The 8,221-nt window shown below is 38.7% G+C and overlaps 1 pseudogene; it reads left to right on the top strand.

The window, feature by feature from the left end:
• The first annotated feature begins 579 nt into the window (after window positions 1-579).
• On the top strand, window positions 580-1,981 carry LOC115281578 (annotated as a pseudogene).
• The last annotated feature ends 6,240 nt before the right edge of the window (window positions 1,982-8,221 follow it).

The raw sequence follows: 8,221 nt of genomic DNA, 5'->3' as shown, positions 1-8,221 counted from the left end.
GTTCTGGGTTCTCTATTCTATTCCATTGGTCTATGTGTCTGTTTTTGTGCCAGTACCATACTGTCTTGATGATGACAGCTTTGTGGTAGAGGCTAAAGTCTGGGATTGTGATGCCTCTTGTTTTGGTTTTCTTCTTCAATATTACTTTGGCTATTCGGGGTCTTTTGTGGTTCCATATGAATTTTAAGATAATTTGTTCTAGCTTTGAGAAGAATGCTGGTGCAACTTTGATGGGGATTGCATTGAATGTGTAAATTGTTTTGGGTAATAATGACATTTGAGGGTGTCATGCTAAGCGAAATAAGTCAGGCAGAGAAGGATAGATACCATATGTTTGCATTCATAGGTCTAACAGGAGAGACCTGGCAGAGGACCATGGGGAGAGGAAGGGGGAGAGAGAGCGGAGAAGGGTGAGGGACACAGATCAAGGGAGACTACTGAATACTAAGAGGAACCATGGACTGAAAGGGGGAGGGGGAGGGAGGGAGGGGGTGATGGTCATGGTGGGGGGCACTTGTGGGGAGAAGCACTGGGTGTTACATGGAAACCAATTTAACAATAAAGTATTATTTAAAAAATAAAATCAATCAGTTCAATTTCATGGCAACTGAAATGATTGTGCTCAACAGATGTTAGCTGAGAAGGGTGTGAAACAAAGGTGTGCCCAGATGATCTTCCCACAAGTGTGGTGAGTGTTTTCCACGATGAGACTTGGAGCACACGTCTGCAAACTCTTCATAGTGTCACTAATCACTCACCGAGACACATCCTAGAAGAAAGTGTTCTAGCACATGATGCCAGTGACAGGGACTTTTTGAAAAGACCGCTAGAGACTTCTGTGAAAAAACTAAAAGTACCAGGTCATGTAATTCAAACGGAACGACGTTCTGGATTGATCAGAGCTCGATTCAAAGGAGCTGCTGCGTCTAAAGGCCCAGTGATCACCTTCTTAGATGCTCACTGTGAATGTTCAGTGGGATGGCTGGAGCCTCTCTCAGCCAGGATCAAACAGGACAGGAAAACAGTGGTATGTCCGATCACTGATGTGATCAGCAGTGATACTTTTGAGTACATGGCAGGCTCTGATATGATCTATGCTGGTATCCTGTTCCCCTAAGAGAAATGGACAGAAGGAAAGGTGATCAGACTCCTAATATCAGAACACCTACAATGGGAAGAGGCCTGTCTTCAACAGACAGAGATTACTTCCAGGAGATTGGAACATATGATCCTGGAATGGATATTTGGGCAGGAGAAAACCTAGAGATTTCCTTTAGGATTTGGCAGTGTGGAGGAACGTTGGAGATTGTTACCTGCTCACATGTCAGGCATGTATTTTGGAAATCCACACCGTACACGTTTCTTGGAGGCACAGGACAGATTATCAATAAAAACAACAGGCAACTTGCAGAAGTGTGGATGGATGAGTTCAAGAATTTCTTCTATATAATTTCTTCAGGTGTTACAAAGGGAGACTATGGAGAGATATCATCAAGTCTTGGACTAAGACACAAATACAATGCAAACCTTTCTCTTGGTACCTAGAGAATATTTATCTTGATTCCCAGATTCCATATCACTATTTCTCTTTGGGAGAGATAAGAAATGTAGAAACAAATCAGTGTCTAGATAACATGGCTAGAAAAGAGAACAAAAATGTTGGATTTTTTTACCTGTCGTGGTAATGGTCTTAACCCGGTTTTCTCTTAGACTGCCAACAAAGAAATGAGAACAGATGACCTTTGCTTGGATGTCTCCAAATGTAATGGCCCAGTCACAGTGCTCAAATGGCACTACCTAAAAGGCAACCAACTTTGGGAGTATGACCCAGTGAAATTAACCCTGCAGCATGTGAACAATAATCAGTGCCTGGATAAAGCCATAGAAGAGGAGAGCCAAGGTGCCCTGCATAAGAGACTGCAATGGAAACCTGTCCCGGCAGTCACTTCTTCACAAGGTCTCCCTTCCAGAAATATTCTGAGACCAAATTTACAAAAAAAGGAAAAAGAAAAACATATAAATTGATTGGGCTACCTCAACATAACTTTCTGTCACTTTCTGAAGTAGCAAAAACAAGCAAGTGCTTTCCTCCTGCAGGGATGTAAGGTTTATCAGCCATTAAAACTTAGACTCCTCAGGGTCCTGGGTGGCTCAGTCAGGTAAGTGACCTGCTTCACTCCACTCAGGTCATGATCTCAATGTTCTTAGGTTTTAGCCCCGCATCGGGCTCTGTGCTGACAGCTAGCTCAGAGCTTGGAGCCTGCTTTGGATTCTGTGTCTCCCTCTCTCTCTCTCTGACTCTCCCCTGCTTGCACTGTCTCTCAAAAATAAATAAAAACATAAAAATTTTAAAAAAATTAGACTCCTGTGGCTTGTCACTATCAGTGAACCAGGCTTCTTGTCCAAGGAAGTGAATACACAGAGTAGCGAGACTGTGCACACTATGTTTACAGGATGGAAAGAGTCATTCATCAAGAATCATTGTAAAGAATATTCAATGAAGCAATAAACAAAAATGTGTTTTCAGGGAAGCTGCGTCTTTCATGGTTTGCTTGCACATTCGTAAATTCTGCTGAATGAATTGTCCTAATGAAGAGATTTCTAAGACTTTTTTGATTAGGACTGGTAACCAGTATATATTAGATATTGATATAAAAAGAAGTGAAGAAGAACCAGAACCAGTTTCAGAAGTATGTAAAAACAACACTTTTACAATATAAGAAAAACAATATTAAACAGAGTTGAAAGGTAATTACATTCGAACTATGAGAAATACAATTTTTACAGTATAGTTTCAAATTTGTACATGAACTTTATACCTCCTTGGGGAAAATTAACCGATTCCAATGACATTTTGTTTTCATCTGTGATGGTCATGGATGGGTTTTTTCCTCCTTGGGGTGCTGAAATTGAGCTGAGAAAAAGCTTTGCTCTTGGAACATAATTTTAATTGCTTTCTTCAATTTTTTCAGTTTGGTCTATATGCTGTTGAAACTTTAATTTTTAATTGCCTTCAGAAACGAAGATTTAACATAATGTTGGGGCGCCTGGGTGGCTCAGTCAGTTAGGCCTCTGACTTCGGCTCAGGTCAGATCTCACGTTTGTGGGTTCGAGCCCCGCGTCGGGCTCTGTGCTGACAGCTAGCTCAGAGCCTGGAGCCTGCTTCCGGTTCTGTGTCTCCCTCTCTCTCTCTGCCCCTCCCCCTCTCATGCTCTGTCTCTCTCTGTATCAAAAATAAATAAAACATTTAAAAAAATTTAACATAATGTCTGGTCTCACTGAACAGTTTAGATCTCTCAGTTGCTCTTGGTTCATCTGGCTTATCGACTTTCACACACACACATTTCCTATTAGATTTTGAACTCCTTAACTTGATTCAGCTGATGATGTTTAATAGCCAAGATTCATACCACTCTGTTACAGATTTGCTTTCACAGCAATAAATCTTCAGTTCCTGATGATTCCACGCAGCAAAAGGCCTGCAGAAGTGATTATTTGGGTATTTGGAGAGGATCCATTTGATGACTTTTTTGGAAAGTTTTTTTCACTCCATACTCAGATGTGCTTTATACTCAAGGGCATATTTAGATGGGGTTCTTGACTTGTCATGGTGATCTGCTGATTTTTTTTAAATAAAATTTGACTGAAAATGTTTGACATTTTTAAAATGAGTTAACCAAAAAAGTGCAGCTACTCTTCTATATTAGTCCTGCATTTCTTCCCTAAGTTCCATTTAGATTAAATTGTTTTTCTCTAATTTTAATACCACAATATAACTTCAGAATCTATTAAAAGTTGAGTGTAACAATTAGTGTTTTAACTCATAGAATATCTCATTGTGACATTTCCTTGATATGAAAATTAGTTCATTGGCAAACGTGCTAGAATTTTCTTTCTTATTTGTAAGAATGTATTTAGTGATATACTTTTCTTTGATTATCAAAGACTCTCACTGCAGGCAGTGCTATTTCTTGTGCCTCAGAATGCTTCTGAAAGTTGCATCACCAATGCTACATGCCAAATTGATGTATAGAAAGGTTCTCATCTCCTATTCAGGTTAATCAGCATCAAACACATATGGAGGCTGTAGGGTGAGACTGTAGCACAGAATGCAGACATTTTGTCCCCAGGAAATTTGCAGTGAAGCAGGTGCTGGGTGGGTTGTTTTTACTTCCCCCCCCCCTACTCCATGAGGTCTGTTAAATCGGTCTTCAGTAAGCATAATGTTTGAATAAACAGATGTCTAAGAAATTATTTTCCTGCTCAGAATTTCAGGTTTTTGTACTCTGGTGTAGCTTGGTCTTAATTCCTTATTGTAAGAAAGCTGAAATAGCAATGTGATTCAAGGTTTTGTTTTATTATTTAAGAGGAGGATGTGAGTGATTTAATTCAAGGGTACTTTTAGAACCTGATAGATAATCCCATTGCCTTAATATTTCTAACTAAAGAATTCTATATATTTTAAAAATATAAATATTCCTGAATACAAAAGAAATTGGATCTAAAGAACGTTAATTGTGGTATAATACTGTGGACAAAGGATAGCATGGAAGGTATATACATCTGCTTTTTTAAAAACTGATATTTCTTAACATTTATTCATTTTTAAGAGAGAGATAGACTGTGAGTGGGGGAGGGGCAGAGAGAAAAGTAGACACAGCATCTGAAGCAGGACCCAGGCTCTGCACTGTCAGCACAGAGTCTGAGGCGGGACTTGAACCCATGAACGGTGAGCTCATGACCTCATCCGAATTTGGACACTTAACTGACTGAGCCACCCAAGCGCCCCTAAATATCCTTTTTTTGCATAACTAGGCCACAGGAAAGATATTATTAAGGTTTATTTATTTATTTATTTAAGTTTTTATTTATATTTGGAAAACAAGCATGAGTAGGGGAGGGGGATAGATAGAGGGAGAGAGAGAATCCCAAGCGGGCTCCATTCTGTCAGCACAGAGCCTAACGTGGGGCTAGATCTCATGAACCATGAGATCATGACCTGAACTAAAATGAAGAGTGGGAAGCTAAACCGACTGATCCACCCCTGTGCCCAGAACTATTATTAAGTTTTAAATTTAAATGACTGTGCTTACCTGGATTCATTGTTGTTTATCAACCAGGAGTAGAGACTTCTGTCAGTTTCTCTTTAGAATGGACTTCCCAGGACCTCTCAGGATCATGCATAAAAGCTTTCTTCTAGGCATCCAGGCCCAGGGGGTCCTATTTGAATGAATGACTGGGTCCCCAGATTTCTTAAGAAGGAAGCTGCCTTTTGGCTTAGCTCTGAGGTTTCAGGCAACTCTGAAGAAATGGTGCTGCCTTCTAATATACTTGGAAGTATAGCCTCCTATCCCCAAAAGTTACAGAGCTGAGCCCTGTAATCCTTCTTAAGATAAAATTACTAGAGAAAAATCGTATGCAATTCTTCCCAAAACTATTTGGCCATATGTATCAAGATCTTTAAATACTTCATCCCTTGACCCAGTAACCCAACTTTTAGAAACTTGTGTTTGTGTGTGTGTGCATGCGTGCTTGTTTTATATGCTTATATATGTACCTAAGATCAAGTATAACTTCATGTTTTAGCTCAGCCTTTATTTCCACAGAACCAGACTTATTCTTCACAGTATGATTTTTCCCTAAAGGGTTCCATTCCTACCAAAAAGAAGCCAAGGTGAAGGTTCTTTCTGTCTGCTTGTTGTGGCCCCCATTCCCCAACACAAAAGGTCCTGACATCTGTTTGAACCATATGTGTATACAAAGCTAAAGTACTTTGCCAAAGGACTCTTACACTCAATGAAAATAGAAGATGTAATGAGCCTACCCAATCCTCTATATAAATGACCCATAATGCTGGTATAGTTAAAATGAACAATTGAGGCAACATCAATTCCTATCTGTAGGGGAGTAGTTAAATAATGGTATATTAATACTATATATGAGGTTATGCATCCGTTAAGGTTTTTAAAGAAGAGCTAATCATTATTTAACAAAAATAATATATGAATTTTTTTTACTTGCCTTTACTCAATCACTCTGCAGGATGGCAAGATTTTGGTCTGGAAGAAGTAGCAGCTTTGTTCCCTCCCTTGAACTGGAGGTGGCAGAACAGACCTTATTTGTCATGATCTAATATGTCTAGGTGCATAGGGATTGTCACTGTACTGCCCAGTTCTCATGTGGAGAAAAGTGGTAGCCACTGCTCATAGAAGCTTCAGGGAGACTACAGATTTGCAGATGTTTAGAAAAAAAGATTACAGCCAGAGACATGCAAGAGCCATGTGAAGCCCAGAGGAGGACATGAGTTGAGATTCTTCGGGAAATAAAGACATTCAAAAGCAGCTATTTTATATGGAGGAATTAAGTAAGGCACAGACAGGACTCATGTTCAGGAAAGACCTGAAAAGAATTTAAGCTTCAATGTGAGACTGATTCCCTATGTTCAGAGCATGCCCAGCTAATCAATAGAGGACTTCCCTAGCATAGAACAAGTCTACAAAGACTGGGAGATGTGGCTGTTCTTTTAGATACCTGATTTTCAAAAAAAAAAAAATCTCAAAAGACATAAAAAGAAACAGGGAGTCATGGCCAATGCAAAAGAAGAATGAAAAATGGCAGAACCTGTCCTGAGAAGCCCAAACATTAGGCATACTAGATGAAGGCCTTAGACAGCTCATAAATATATTCAAAGAGCTAAGGGTGAGAAAAATGGGCAAAGAGCAAAGAGATCTGGAAAACTATTTGGCAAAACCCAACACCTATTTATGTTAAAAAGTAAACTAGGGACAGAGGGACACTTCCTCAACTTGGTAAGGAATATCCACAAAAGCTTACAATTTACATATTTAATGATGAGTTTTGAAGCTTTCCCATGATTGGATCATATGATCAAATATGAGGCAAAGATGTCTCTCTCACCACTCCTTTTCAACCTTGTACAGAAAGTCTTCGCTAATGTAATAAGATAGGAAAAGCGGATAAAAGGTATACACATTGGGAAGGAAGAAATTAAATGTCTTTCTCCATAAACAACACAATCACCATATAGAAAATCTAAAGGAATTGAAAATAAAACAAAACCCAAACTTCTGGAACTAATAAGCAATAGAGTCACATTGAAGAATACAAGGTTAAGAAGCAGAAATCAATCACTTTCCTATATAGAGCAATGAACAAGTAGAATTTGAGATAAAAAAACATAATACCATTTACATTAGCACCTCCCCAAAGTGAAATATTTAGGTACAAATCTATGAAAATATGTAAAAGATATATACAAAGACCACTACAAAGCTCTGATGAAAGAAATCAAAAAGCTTTAAAAATGGAGATATTCCATGTTCCTGGATAGAAAAACTCATTATTATCAACATCCCAGTTCTTTCCATCTTGATATGTAGATTCAAAGCAATCCCAGTCAAAATTCCAGAAAAATATTTTGTGGATGACCACAAACTGTTCTAAAGTTTATGTGGAGAGGCTAATGACCTAGCCTCTCCATAAGAATGGCCAACACAGCATTAAAGGGTAAGAATAAAGTTGGAGGACTGATGCTACCTGACTTTAAGAAAGTATTGTAGGTTTAATAATGATACAGCTATGAAGGCAGCATGGTAGTGGGCAAAGAATAGAAATAGTTCAATAGAATGGAACAGAGACTCACATAAATATGATCAACTGATCTTTGACAGATGAACAAGGCAATCCAATGGAGGAAAGATACTGTTTTCAACAAATGGTGCCAGAACTACTGGACATCCACATCCCCTCCCCCAAAATGAATCTAGACACAGACCTTACCCACATCATAACAATTAACTCAAAATGGTTCACAGACCTAAATATAAAATTCAAAACTATGGAACTCCTAGACAGTAATTGAAGAAAAAACTTAGATGACCTTGGGTATGGTCATGACATTTTAGCTACAACATCAAGGGCATGATCAATGAAATAAAGATTTGAGGAGCTTGATTTCACTAAAATTAAAAACTGCTCTGCAAAAGATGATGTCAAGAGAATGAGAATACAAGGCATAGACTGGGAGAAAATGTGTGCAAAAGACACATCTGATAAAGTACTGTTATTTAATCTATACAAAGAGCTCTTAAAACTCAAAAATGAGAAAACAACCCCATTACAAAATGAGCTCAAAAGGCACCTGGGTGGTTCAGTCAGTTAAGTGTCCAACTTTCGCTCAGGTCATGATCTCACAGTTTGT

Source organism: Suricata suricatta, chromosome 17 (assembly GCF_006229205.1).
Source record: "Suricata suricatta isolate VVHF042 chromosome 17, meerkat_22Aug2017_6uvM2_HiC, whole genome shotgun sequence".
NCBI classification, from domain to species: domain Eukaryota; kingdom Metazoa; phylum Chordata; class Mammalia; order Carnivora; family Herpestidae; genus Suricata; species Suricata suricatta.
Note: the sequence above shows the minus strand (reverse complement) of the source record. Positions and strands in the feature narration are given on the sequence as shown.